The 15,041-nt window shown below is 33.9% G+C and overlaps 2 long non-coding RNA genes across 4 annotated transcripts in view; both read right to left on the bottom strand.

Annotated features, from left to right (window-relative positions):
- The window catches only part of LOC111829744, a 9,732-nt gene extending 3,926 nt beyond the window's left edge, over positions 1 to 5,806 (bottom strand). The window contains exons 1-5 of one of the 2 annotated variants that reach the window (XR_002833101.1): positions 5,276 to 5,806; positions 5,100 to 5,166; positions 4,954 to 5,003; positions 732 to 837; positions 378 to 653 (exon numbers count right to left, since the gene is read on the bottom strand). This is a non-coding gene — a long non-coding RNA (uncharacterized LOC111829744). Of the gene's footprint in view, positions 1 to 377; positions 654 to 731; positions 838 to 4,953; positions 5,004 to 5,099; positions 5,167 to 5,275 lie in introns of those variants that run through there. The other variant, XR_002833100.1, reaches the window with a different exon arrangement.
- Positions 5,807 to 10,705: 4,899 nt separating this feature from the next.
- LOC111829240 overlaps positions 10,706 to 15,041 on the bottom strand; it is an 8,110-nt gene continuing 3,774 nt past the window's right edge. Inside the window, exons 4-5 of one of the 2 annotated variants that reach the window (XR_002832742.1) lie at positions 13,545 to 13,650; positions 13,190 to 13,466 (exon numbers count right to left, since the gene is read on the bottom strand). This is a non-coding gene — a long non-coding RNA (uncharacterized LOC111829240). Of the gene's footprint in view, positions 10,955 to 13,189; positions 13,467 to 13,544; positions 13,651 to 15,041 lie in introns of those variants that run through there. The other variant, XR_002832741.1, reaches the window with a different exon arrangement.

Consider the following 15,041-nt stretch of genomic DNA (forward strand, 5'->3'; position numbering starts at 1 on the left):
CCCGATCCTTCTTTCCGGCAATAATGTGGCTTATGTTATGCTTTCTTCTGGTTTTGATTTTTTTTCCAAAGCCCAACCCATAAAGGGGCAAAATCAATAGAGAAAAGCTTATTTAAAAAGTAAAAAATAGTTGATAACATTTTGAAGAAGATTTGAGATCAATATAATTATTTACTTGATATAACTCTCCTTATTTATGCTATGAATGAGTTTTAGTCTTAGCTTAGACATAGATATTATAGTAATATGTATTAAATTGTTGTCCATCTAGATGTCTATTCTGAAAAATCTATAAACTAATATTATAGTAGTTGCTTGATCGTGGGTTAGTGTGTCTGCTTTTAAGACACCTCACGTAAGTTTTTTGCATCACTGCATTCGTTGAATATTTTTATGTATGTTTTGCCCTCTTTCTACCAGATACATGTTTGCCATTTTCACGTTTTTTCACCAATAATCTCTTGTTTTGATAATTTTCTTTCTCGGCTTCTTCTCTTCTTTAAAGCTACTTCCTTGCTCTCAGCATCCCCCTCAGCATCTAATTCATAATTATCTTCTTTGCTTCCTCCTTAGATTGTGTTCTCTTCATATAGTTATGTATTCTTCCCAGCAGACTCAGCCCAACGTTTAGGGTCATCAAAAAATTTTAATACCTAATGAGCCAATCAAACAATATAAAGACATGTCTCCCAATATAACCAAAGGTTACACTATCAAATTAAAGTACTCACTTCATCAAATACTTTGTTAATGATATTTTTGAAGGGATTAAGAGACTGCATCTCTAATTGGAGATCTTCCTCTAAAATTCGACGAAGTGAAGCCATCGTTGTTGTCCTGTAAAATAAAACAAGCCATTACTAAAAAAACAAGTTCATCTTCATAAGCTATGAAAGAGGAAACTTATAACCGAAATTCCTTAATTGCAATCAGTAACTCACTTTGCATTAGCCTTAATATAAGAAGATCTTTCTCTAAGGGCTCTCCTAATATCACTCTGCGTGATTTCTTTATCTCCCTTGCCCTTCCTATCTTTAGCTACTCTCTTGGAATTGTTCTCTTTTGTCCGAAGAACCATCACACCGGAACATTCTATTCCCTAATAACAACCACTATTGTCCCTAACATCTTTCTTTTCTCCATGCTCTTCATACAGTTTTCTCTCAGTTTCTTGAGGATTTTCTGAAACATCATCATCATCAGCTTTTTCTAAGTGCTTCCATCAACAATGACACATTAGTATTCAAAGGTGACACTGACATGAGAGGTCAAATGGTTATTGTAAAAAGAAAAATGCTTGAACCAAATTCATTTTAACAAAGATCTTATGATATTCCAAAGCATATTTCTCCATTCCCATACATTCCTCAAACATTCTTCGAACATTCACGAATGTGAAGGAGCTATAAAATAATAATAAAAAAACTGTAAATGATTCTTTTATTCATGAAAAGTCATCCTCATCTGAATGTTTTGCATTATCGGAGAGAGAACCAAAATCGTTTCGACGCGTTAACTTACATGGCAATGGATATCCATTTTCATGTAGTTAACGCGCCGAAAAGGTGTGAGTTATCTCTCCAATAATGCAAAACATCCAGATGAGAATAAATTTTGATGAACAGGAGGAATGTTAAAGGAATAACTTCCGAAAAGGTAGCTCCTTCACAGTCTTGAGTGTTCGAAGAATGTTAGAGGAATGTATGGAATTGGAGAAATATGCTTTGGAAGATCATAAGACCTTTGTTAAAGTGAATTTGGTTCACATATCTTTCTCTTTATAATAACCATTTGACCTCTCCTGTCAGTGTCACCTTTGAATACTAATGTGTCTTTGTTGATGGCAGTGCTTAGATGAAACTGGTCATAATGATGCTTCTGAAAATCCTCAGAAAACCAAGAGGAAACTATCTGTAGAGCAGGGGGAAAAGAACGAGGTTAAGGACGATAATGGTTGTTATGAGGAAATGGAATGTTCTCATGCGAGGTTCTTCTGACATAAGAGAATAAATCCAAGAAAGTAGCTAAAGTTATGAAGGGCAAGGGAAATTAAGAACTCCTGCAGAGTGATATATGAAGAGCCCTTATAGAAAGATCTTCATATATTAAGGCTAATGTAGAGTGGGTTAATGATTGCATTTAAGGAATTTCAGTTAAAAATTTCTTCTTTCATTGCTTATGAAGATGAACTTATCTGTTCAATAATAGCTTGCTTTGTTTTTCAGGACAACTACAATGGCTTCACTTCGTCGAATTTTAGAGAAAGATCTCCAATTAGAGATGCAGTCTCTTTATCCCTTCAAGAATTTCATTATTAAGGTATTGGATGAAGTGAGTACTTTAATTTGATTATGTAACCTCTTGGGTATATTGGGAGAAAGTCCTTATATTGTTTTATTGGCTTGTTAGGTATTAGAAATTTGTGATGCTCCTAAACGTTGGAATAAGTCTGCTAGGAAAGAACTACATAACTATATGATGAACCAAGACACATCTAACAACACATGCTGGGCTATGATCCCGTCGATGGTGTTTACAAAGTCTTGTGTATGAACTCAAGGTTTCCTTTCGTACTGCCGCGAAAAGAACCTAAGAATTTTTTTGAGGTTTTGACATTGGGAGATGATCATTCCAGCTGGAAGTTGACTCAAGATAGTCCTACTCATATGCCTTACATCAATATATACTCACATATGCATCAATGGTGTTTTATATTATGATGCTTATATTGTTCAGACCTAAGATCAAAACTCATAACTCGAGATTCCTTAAAGTCAAATACATAAGCATCATAATATAAAACACCATATGATGCATATGTGAGTATTGATGTAAGGCATATGAGTAGGACTATCTTGAATCATCTTCCAGCTGGAATGAGCATCTCCCAATGTCAAAATCTCAAAAAAATTGTTAGGTTCTTTTCGAGGTATTACTAAAGAAAACCTTGAGTTCATACGCAAGACTTTGTAAAGACCATCAACGAAATCATAGCCACATGCTAGATGTGTCTTGGTTCTTCGAAATCAGGCTACGTGGTGGATAATTATTATGTAGATGATGAGGGAGATGTGGAGAGCAGAGAAGTAGATGTAAAGAAGGAGAGCTATATCAAGTGTTTAATTCTACTGATCTCAAATCTTCTTCAAATGTTATCAACTATTACTGAATCATCATTAAACTACTGAATCTCCAATAAAGGAAACAAGAGAACAAAGATCTTCATAAAAGTGTTTTCTACTTCATAAAAACAGATCATCTAAAAATGGCAGTAGCAATATGCAACAAAGATTAGTAATAAAGTCATGAAAACAAGAACAATGAACCATTAAAGCTATATACAAGAATTTTGGCTTTTAATAGCGGCCAAATAACGCTATTTAACAATTCTATAGCATTTTAAGAAAAATGCTATATATATCACCGCACGCTACCATAGGTCTGCCACTTAAATAACAGCTTTTTGTGATGCAATTTTAATAGGATATATTATAGTGGTTACAAATATGTTATATATATTAACATTTTTGCAGCAATTTATGAAAAAAACCTTTGGGTTCAAACTTATTTAATTATTTATATGAAATATGGAAATAATCATATTTAACAAAATTCCTAATATCTTTCCATAATAAATATACAATATTATTTTACTTATTTTTCAATTCATTTTCTCAAATTTTTGTCCAATAACTTTATATGTTCTTATTTGTTGTTAATGTATTTTCTTACATAAACAATAAGTACAATAAAAATCCAATTTTTTTTTTTTTGCATATGCTGCAATTTGAATTTTTGAAAACGGACGTATATGTTTAACGGTTGACAATGGTTCATAACCTTAATAAATAGGACCTTATATATGCTTCTAAATACGAATGAGCAAAAAGCTTGATTTCTTAAAAGTTTTATTCCATTTAATCCGGTATTTTATTTGAACAAATTAAACCTTTTGAAAAAGTTTCAAAATATTATAATATATTTAAATTTATATATTATAAATATTTAATCTTTATAGAGTGTTTAAAATATTCTAAATATTTAAACTCTATAAAAGGTACGAAGTATTATTAATATTATAATGTTTTAGATATTATAAATATTTTGAATATCTTTAAAAATCTAAATTTTATTAATATTTTAACTCAACACCAAGTTTAAACTAAAGTATTATTTAACTGCCATAGTTTTAAACGTCGTTTATTTTTTTGGTGATTATATGACGGGACGGGTTGTAAAACATAACGGGTTGTAAGACGGAAAGAATTGTTAATTACATATTTAATGAAAAATATTAAAAATATTTTGATATTATTTTAAAAGTAATATTATTATTATAACTCTGCAGTCTGCACCAATTTTAAACTCAAATATTATTGACCATGCTATAATATGCTTTAAACCAATTATATGACGAGACGGGTTGTAAGACATGACAGGTTTGAATTGATATTAATAAATAAAAATTAAAATATCAATAATCTCATACTTCAATACGGGTTAATGATTTTATTTTACTATTTTTAATAACATCAATATAGGACATATATAATCAAAATAGTTTAAGTAAAGATTAATATTATGTAATCTTAATATTTATTAAAAGAATTCCAACAAAAATTTTAAAAGTTTTATAAATATAAATTAAAAATAAAATGTTTGTCCCGCGGTGTACCGCGGGTTAAAATCTACTTGTATTTATTATGATAGCGTTAAATTAGTGCTGTTAATGGCTTTGAATCAATATATAAATTTCAATTTCTAATTTTAAAGTTTTTAAATTTTTAATTTCAATGATCTATTCGTAATAAACATAAAACCAAATCTTTATTGATATAAAGTTTTAACATAAAAATTCAATGAAACAAGAACAAACTATCTTAAAGAGGAAAACAAAATACAAAGCAAGGTAAGAAAATTAAATTCTTGGTATGAGCATGCTTAAGATTTTACCTTTTAAGCAATCATAGTTCTAAGCCTCCTTATTAACAACGAAATTGTCACTGAAGAATCAAAGTAATTACTTGGTGGGTGAATTTTGACTAGTATGAAAAAACTGAAGATCTTGACTGTTTTATAATATCTGGTAAGAAAATCACCTCATTAAGATTCAAATCTCCGAGCATAATCTTCATCTGCCTCCAGCTAGCAAACTTTGAGATTCTTCTACACCAAAGAACAAAAAAGCCATAAAATAAGACAATCAAAAGGCAAGTTAGGAATTTTGAGCTTGATAAAGAATAATGAATTGTTAGTGAGGAATAAAAGCAAACACTTTATGGGTTTTGTTCTTCCTCTCGTTTGGTTAATCTCACAACCCAAGTGAGAAAACATTCTTGCACAGATCTTATAATAAACCTACAAAATCAGCTAACCCAGAAACAAAATTCAACTCAATACTTAAAAACCCATACACAATATCAAATTAATCGAGAGAAGGAAGAAATTCTTTGAAGAGAAGGAAGAATCCAAAATGTTTCGGATCTGAAGAATTAGAGACGGCGGAGAAAGAAGAGATTCAGACGATGGAGTGTGTGAATTTGAGTAAACAACGCCCAATCTAAGATTTAGAGGAGTGCTTGCATCATCATCGATTATTGTGCCAGGATTGCTGGGAAGAGAGAGAGAGAGAGAGAGAGAGAGAGAGAGAGAGAGAGAGAGAGAGAGAGAGAGAGAGAGACTACAGCACAAGATTTGATAGGGTTTGTGTTGTGGTGTTTCTCATAGAAGATAAGACTATGTGTTGAAGAAAGGACATGAGACTATGTGTTTGTGTGTGTCGTTTAAGTGTTTAGGTCAAATATTTTCTTCTATTAGGTTTTTTGCTTAACTTGGGTGGACACAGGCCTGGCCCACTACACAATCAGGTGAAGCGGTGGATTCAGGCAACAAAGTATATGGGACATATTTTACATTTTTTATATAAAAAAAACATCTAAGCCTTTTATATATTCATTTTTATTGGGCTTTTCTTAATTTCTTTTACCATATGTTGTGGGCTTCAAATTTTTCAATAATTAAAGAATTTCTAATGAAAATTTTGGTTTAAAATAAATAAAAACCTAAACTGCTTGCATTAAGAAAAATTCAAAATCGACAATTGAAGATTAAGATTGAAGGGTTAATTAAATAAACGAAGGGTACATAGTAATTCTGAAATTTATTTAATTAAAATTTTGAAACTTTTGCTTTCACTAATCCTTGTATATTATTAGTCATTAACCATTGTTTGTGTAAGTCATAAGAGGCATACAATTTTCTTTATAGGATTAAACATCGAAGGAATAATAGAATAATAATTAGATACTTAGATTGTTGGATTATGATTTTTATAATACTTGTTTTGTGATTGTGTAAGTAGAATATATAAAAGCTAAGCGTTCCTACAGATGAATAAGCAAAACTAAGTATGAAAATTCTAAAGATCATGGAAACGTTTAATGCTTGAGGTGTGAAACTTCTATAAATACATGTTATATCTTGTTCTAGGTATTGGAAGAACTAAATGAAATTTCTAAGCTAAGCTAATTGTTGAAGATTCTAATTTCTAAGCTAACACTGTTTCAGTCAAGATTTGAGAACCTAAAACGACACAAAATCAAACAAACCAAACATGAAAAAAAATTATGAAAAACACACAAAATGAACCAATCTAGGAACCATATACATACCTATGTATTAATTTTGTCTTCTCGATAGATTCATACACAAATCCCTAAAAAGCTTGTTCGAAACTTCCTTAATTGTGAAACTTATCCATGATCAATGATCCTTTATCGATACACAACGATACGATCGAAGTAGAAGAATAAGAGGTATGAGAAACCTTGGGTGATTGAGTATATCTATCGAAGAAGAAGAAGTATGAGAATGCTTGATTCGATCGAATCAATGATGAAGAAAATTTGAAAAAATCAGTTTAATTTGGTATTATAATCAATTAAACTGTCTTGGTTTGGTTTTTGTCAACTCATCAATCTATTTTAACCAAACTCAATAAAACCCAATCCAATAAACCCATTAACTCATTAAGACTCAAATTTTAATCTCAATAAGTTTTCGGATTGAATTGGATTGAGTTGATCAATACATTTGGACCCATTTTGAATCCCTAGATACATGGTTACAAGATTGATAGTGAAGGTAAGAAATACTAATGTTTACGAATTTTGTTGACTATTTGTATTTTCTAGTCTTTTTCTACTGGTTATTTTTCTGAATAAATATTTAATAATATTATTTTATTTTTAATGGGTACAACATACTGTTAGTTTCTATGAGACTAAGCTCATAATAGAGAGTAGACAATCACTTGGTGAATGAATCTCTCTTTAACCATACAAGGGAACTCGTTCTTAAAATGAAGAGACCATCAGCTTGTGATGAAATCCACACATATATCCAACAATATATCTGAATATAATAGAGATTAAATCAAGTATATGAAGGAGAAAGCATCTAGTTTGTGTTAGATTTGAGGAACAAGAATGAGAAAGAGATTGGGAGAGAAAATGAATAGTAACCAAGAACAGAAGAGAGAGAGAGTATTGCTCTCCATACTTCATTAGGTTTACAGCCACACATATATGTATGTGGGATAAGGGATAAGCTTACAAGGCAAGCTAATAATATAAATGATGCTAATCTATTTTGTCTTAACATAACCCGTATGTATAGTATAGACCAATGTAGAGACGAGCTTAATGGTCTATACTATCCTAACTTAGTTAATATAGAATAGACCAATATAAAGTAGAACATAATGGTTTATTGTATCTTGACATACTCAATACATACAAAGGTAGAAATCTTGAAAATAATAAAATAAAAGATATATTGTTAATGAATTCAGTAAACCTAGAATCAACCGTAAGCTAAAACATTCACTTGTTTTGGGTTTGGTGACTATTGAATTAAGCTTCAATTCTTTGGGTGGAAGAAGACATGACATGATGTTTATCAGTCATCCTTTTATAAGTGTCTAAAATATAAATTATTATTAAACTTAAATATATTTATATTTTAAAGGTGTTAAATATCTTTGGAAAGGCACAAACTAATTTTTATATTATTTTAACTAGATTTCAATCAGTGCTACACTGCAGGACAAGTATTTAATTTTAAAATTTAAAATTTAAAATTTTCTATTAAGATAGAATTTGTTTTAAAATGATTAAGACTACATTATATCAAACTTAATTAAATCAGCTTGATACGACATGTCTTCTATTGGTGTTGTTAAAAAATAGTATAATGAAGTTTTAACCAATTATAAAGTATAAAATTAATAATATTTTAATAATATCGATTCGAACCCGTCCTGCTTACAAACCGTTTATAAATGTAATTTTGAAGTATTCAAAATTTGTAATAATTGCTTCAATATGGATTTCACATAACAGCTTATTACTGGGAAATTAAACTTATGTTCAAACTTATAGCACTGTCAATAATTTTATTTTAAATTTTCTATAGAGTTTAAAATTAAAGTAATATCGATTCAAAATCGTCTCGTTATACAACCCGTGTATAAATGTTACATTTAAAACTACCAAAATTTGTAATAATTTCTTCCATATCTATTTCGTATAACAACCTATGACCGAGAAATTAAACTCGAGGAAGAATTAGACCAAAGCGGGGTATCTCTCCATACTTATTTATTTTATGTACAAAATCTCTAATTGCGCAATTCAAGCAGGCGTAAAGACTATGTACGATACAAGATCTTCGGGTGGCGTGTGCCAGTCCACGAGTATCCCACCTCCTTTTTGCAAATGATAGTTTATTTTTCTATAAGGTCGATGCTCTCCAAAGCCGCACAGTGATCGATATGATCCGGCTTTATGGTCGTGCCTCATGACAAGAAATAAATCTTGATAAGTCATCTATCATGTTTGGAACAAAGGAAGCCGCCTCAACTCGACATGAAATTAAGACAATATTGGGTATTGCATAGGAAGGAGGAATGGGAATTTACTTGGGCCTCGCTGAAAAGATCCATGGATCCAAGGCACAGGTCTTCGCTTTCGTTAAAGATAAAATGAATAGTAGAGTTAACTCTTGGTCTTCTAAATTTCTATCGAAGCGTGGTGAGGACAAAATCCCAAGCCCAAGCACTTCCGACGTATGTAATGTCGTGTTTCCTATTACCAAAAGCTATATGTACTAAGTTAAATAGTGTAATGGCGCATTTTTGGTGGAGTAATAGAGCCGATAGTAGAGGTATCCATTGGATTTCATGGGACCAAATTTGCTCTCAATTCTCAGATGGAGGCCTTGGCTTCTGAGTTCTATAATATTTCAATCTTGCTCTCTTACCAAAGCAATTATGGAGACTACTTTTTTTTCCAGATTCTCTGCTTAGTAGGGTCTTCAAGGGGAGCTACTTCCGCTATAGTAGCCCCTTGGAAATCTCGACGTCAAACATTCCATCCTATGGTTGGAGAAGCCTGCTTGCTGGAAAAGAGGTTCTAAAATTCATAATTATGAAACCCATTGGATCAGGCTTTGACACTTATGTGTGGACGGACCCTTGGATCCCGGACGGACCCTTGGATCCCAGACACTCCAGCGCGGCCTCCCATTGGCCTCTCCTCTAGTCGGGATCCTTTGATTAGTGTCAACATGTTATCGCGACGGGTATAGTTGGACCTTAACCAAGTCTGGGAACTATTCAGTCAAATTGGGTTACCAAGCCGCGAGAGCTATCTCTCGGCCAGCTAGCGACCTCCCTTCTCAGGGACCCATTGTTACGGCACTCAAGGCGCAAGCTTGGAACTTAAAAACCAGTCGGAAGTTAAAACATCTGGTGTGGCAATGCGTGGCCGGTTTCTTAGCAATATGCCAGAGATTACATTATCGCCATATTGGTTGAGATAAAGAATGCCCTTGTTGTGAGGCGGAGGAAGAGACTATTAATCACCTATTTTTTGAATGCCCTCATGCTCGTCAAGTATGGGCTTTCTCGTCTACCCCCTCGGCACCCCAAATATTTCCAATATCTTCTTTGTATAGTAGTATGAATTATATGTTTTGGAGCGGGAAGGCAAGAGGTGTTTCAGATGAAAGCCTACGAATTTTTCCATGGCTTTTGTGGTTCATCTAGAAAGCACGAAATAAGAAACTCTTTGGTGGTTGAATCCCCACAAGATATAGTGGATAAGGAAATTCTTGAAGAAGCGCTATCGAAGAAAGCCAATACCAAGGACGATCCACAGAATGAGGGTGAGGCATGTGAAGAAAATAGCATCCCTACCGAGGGATGAGCTTGTTTTCTTTATTGATGGCTCATGGGTGGAGATGGACAGTAGAAGTGGGCTTGGGTGAGTGCTCTCGATAGAGGGACGAACCCTTCTACTTGGGTTGAAGTGCTCACCAAGGAGCCTCTCTTCTCTCCATGTAAAACTAGACTCTTTGATTTAGACTTTGAAGGGCTTAGTAGAGCACGCGATCACCCGGATTACTATTGCGACCGATTGCCAGGATTTGGCCAATATGCTAGCCCACATATATGATTGGTCGTCATTTGCCTCAGAGATTCAAGTTTTTACTCTTCTTCGGAAATATTTTATTGTGTTTAGTATTAGGCATATTTCTAGAGCCTTCAACGTCCGCGACGATAAACATGAAAAATGTGCAAGGGCTCGAGGTTTCTGATTTTCTCATGTAGGTCAATCGGCCCCTGTTTTGGCTCTCTCTTGAAAAGATTCAATCTCGATAGACTAGTGTATGGGGTTTGTTGACAAAAAAAAAAATCCAGCAGAAAAACAACCACAATTATTTTAATAAATTGAATAACTTAAAACCAACAATTATCCTAACAATCCTAACATGCTTCTAAGTTCCAAAGTCTAGCATCCTCACACTATCATAAATAAACCATAGCAACTAGCGCGTGCCAAGATCATTCTTCTCTTCTCGCCTTCAATCCACGGTCACACTTTGATTTTAGCTACATCACAAACAAGAGATGCATAAGTATTGCCAGAAATATTTGGTGAGACAATCATCCTAACAACTCGGCTATACACACAAGTAATATCAATCACAATCATGTAAAAAATGTAAACAAATAACAAACAACAAAGAAACAACAAACTTAGTCGTCTGCTGACGACTGGTGTCGATCGACACCCTCCTAGTGTTATTCGATACTCGCACCTGAAATCTGAAATGACGAGTAGTGTCAATCGACACCCATCACTGGTGTCAATCGTCACTAGCGACCAGCCTCGCAACACAGCTCATGGGTGTCAGTCGACACCCATCACTGGTGTCAATCGTCACTAGCGACCAGCCTCGCAACACAGCTCATGGGTGTCAATCGACAGTGATTCCCTAATATTGCACCAGTAGGTTGTACAAAGGCACCAAGACATAGAAACACTAACACAAGCAAAGGAATCAACCAAACAATCATGAAATCACCCAAAACAATAATCAAACCGCTTAGATAAGCCTTAATCATACACTCACCTCTTGATTAGAATGAATAATAATAAAAAAAAACAAGAAGAAAAGAGGAAGATCAGAACCTTCCTAACACCCACATGCCACATAAAACTTTGAAAATTAACGTTTTTGATCAACTCTCACTCTCTGTTCTTTTCTCTCAACTTTCAGGAAGCGAAAAACTCTAAAATCAAGAAAAACGGCTGCCTTTTAAGTCAACGTGGGGTTGCTCCCTAACAAAAAATTGAGCGTAATCGATGATTTAAAACTAAGTCGTCTAATCATAAATTGTTGGTGTCAACACTTCCCAAAGTTGATCATGGGCGTTACAATAAACTTGATAGAGAGGTATGTATTTGGTTCCTAAATCAATTTATGTTGTGGGTTTCTCAAAACATTTGTTCATGTTTGGTTTGTCTGATTTTGTGTCCTTTTCGGTTCTCAAATCTCGACCAAAACAGTATTAGATTAGAAATTGTAATCGTCAACAGTTAACCTAGCTTCAAATTTTTTTTTAGTTCTTCTAGTAACTAGAACAATATATAACATAGATTTGTAAAACTTTCATGCATCAAGCATTAAATGTTTCCATGCTCTTTTGAAGTTTCACGCTTAGTTTTGATTATTTATTTGTGGGAACGCTTAGCTACATTGTCTCTTCCCAGAGGATAATCGTTCCATCCCCTCTCCCTTTTCTCTCTCTTCTAGTCCAAGCTCAGATCTAGATCTCTTTCTTAGTGGCTTTTGAACGCCATTCCTTTGGTACGCTTTGAAGCACAGAGGCAGGTTCTTCTCCTTTTGATGCGGTTACAGATCCGGAGACTTGGTAGAAGAATTTTGCAGTAATCTTTGCCGGTTTTAAGCAAAGGTTTTCGTGGCTCGTCCAATTATTCGACTATGTATCAATGTCGGAAGTCGTCAGGAGAAAAGTTAGGATCGGTCAAATCATCATGGTAGTTAATGGTAGATCCTTTGGGATCTTGATCGTCGTCGCAGGTTGTTGATGGTTAGACTTCCCATTGATTCGTCGGCCCCAATCATCACCCTGACTTGTTTCCTCATGGCCTATATAAAGGAGTCTGGTTTGGCGTTTCAAAGGTTGTCAGAGCTGGGAAGGAGGGGTTAGGTCGGAATTCGGCTTGATTAGTATGGGAGCTGTCTAGAATGTGTCGAGTGGTTGAAGGGTGGGTCTTTTTGGTAGATTCCTAGCGGTTTTGGTTGGCCAAAAGAAAAGAAACGGATCCACGAGTCGAATGCTTCCTCTCAGTTGCCTAGATACCTCGCTCCACCGCACCGCCATGGATCTCGCATACACCGGATTTAATGGCCGGACCCTCTGTGTCACTGTGTCAATATGACCCGATCCTTCTTTCCGGCAATAATGTGGCTTATGTTATGCTTTCTTCTGGTTTTGATTTTTTTTCCAAAGCCCAACCCATAAAGGGGCAAAATCAATAGAGAAAAGCTTATTTAAAAAGTAAAAAATAGTTGATAACATTTTGAAGAAGATTTGAGATCAATATAATTATTTACTTGATATAACTCTCCTTATTTATGCTATGAATGAGTTTTAGTCTTAGCTTAGACATAGATATTATAGTAATATGTATTAAATTGTTGTCCATCTAGATGTCTATTCTGAAAAATCTATAAACTATTATTATAGTAGTTGCTTGATCGTGGGTTAGTGTGTCTGCTTTTAAGACACCTCACGTAAGTTTTTTGCATCACTGCATTCTTTGAATATTTTTATGTATGTTTTGCCCTCTTTCTACCAGATACATGTTTGCCATTTTCACGTTTTTTTCACCAATAGCCTCTTGTTTTGATAATTTTCTTTCTCGGCTTCTTCTCTTCTTTAAAGCTACTTCCTTGCTCTCAGCATCCCCCTCAGCATCTAATTCATTATTATCTTCTTTGCTTCCTCCTTAGATTGTGTTCTCTTCATATAGTTATGTATTCTTCCCAGCAGACTCAGCCCAACGTTTAGGGTCATCAAAAAATTTTAATACCTAATGAGCCAATCAAACAATATAAAGACATGTCTCCCAATATAACCAAAGGTTACACTATCAAATTAAAGTACTCACTTCATCAAATACTTTGTTAATGATATTTTTGATGGGATTAAGAGACTGCATCTCTAATTGGAGATCTTCCTCTAAAATTCGACGAAGTGAAGCCATCGTTGTTGTCCTGTAAAATAAAACAAGCCATTACTAAAAAAACAAGTTCATCTTCATAAGCTATGAAAGAGGAAACTTATAACCCAAATTCCTTAATTGCAATCAGTAACTCACTTTGCATTAGCCTTAATATAAGAAGATCTTTCTCTAAGGGCTCTCCTAATATCACTCTGCGTGATTTCTTTATCCCCTTGCCCTTCCTATCTTTAGCTACTCTCTTGGAATTGTTCTCTTTTGTCCGAAGAACCATCACACCGGAACATTCTATTCCCTAATAACAACCACTATTGTCCCTAACATCTTTCTTTTCTCCATGCTCTTCATACAGTTTTCTCTCAGTTTCTTGAGGATTTTCTGAAACATCATCATCATCAGCTTTTTCTAAGTGCTTCCATCAACAATGACACATTAGTATTCAAAGGTGACACTGACATGAGAGGTCAAATGGTTATTGTAAAAAGAAAAATGCTTGAACCAAATTCATTTTAACAAAGATCTTATGATATTCCAAAGCATATTTCTCCATTCCCATACATTCCTCAAACATTCTTCGAACATTCACGAATGTGAAGGAGCTATAAAATAATAATAAAAATTTGTAAATGATTCTTTTATTCATGAAAAGTCATCCTCATCTAAATGTTTTGCATTATCGGAGAGAGAACCAAAATCGTTTCGATGCGTTAACTTACATGGCAATGGATATCCATTTTCATGTAGTTAACGCGCCGAAAAGGTGTGAGTTATCTCTCCAATAATGCAAAACATCCAGATGAGAATAAATTTTGATGAATAGGAGGAATGTTAAAGGAATAACTTCTGAAAAGGTAGCTCCTTCACAGTCTTGAGTGTTCGAAGAATGTTAGAGGAATGTATGGAATTGGAGAAATATGCTTTGGAAGATCATAAGACCTTTGTTAAAGTGAATTTGGTTCACATATCTTTCTCTTTATAATAACCATTTGACCTCTCCTGTTAGTGTCACCTTTGAATACTAATGTGTCTTTGTTGATGGCAGTGCTTAGATGAAACTGGTCATAATGATGCTTCTGAAAATCCTCAGAAAACCAAGAGGAAACTATCTGTAGAGCAGGGGGAAAAGAACGAGGTTAAGGACGATAATTGTTGTTATGAGGAAATGGAATGTTCTCATGCGAGGTTCTTCTGACATAAGAGAATAAATCCAAGAAAGTAGCTAAAGTTATGAAGGGCAAGGGAAATTAAGAACTCCTGCAGAGTGATATATGAAGAGCCCTTATAGAAAGATCTTCATATATTAAGGCTAATGTAGAGTGGGTTAATGATTGCATTTAAGGAATTTCAGTTAAAAATTTCTTCTTTCATTGCTTATGAAGATGAACTTATCTGTTCAATAATAGCTTGCTTTGTTTTTCAGGACAA

The sequence above is a fragment of the Capsella rubella genome, unplaced genomic scaffold (assembly GCF_000375325.1).
Source record: "Capsella rubella cultivar Monte Gargano unplaced genomic scaffold, Caprub1_0 scaffold_7, whole genome shotgun sequence".
In the NCBI taxonomy this organism is placed as follows: Eukaryota; Viridiplantae; Streptophyta; class Magnoliopsida; order Brassicales; family Brassicaceae; genus Capsella; species Capsella rubella.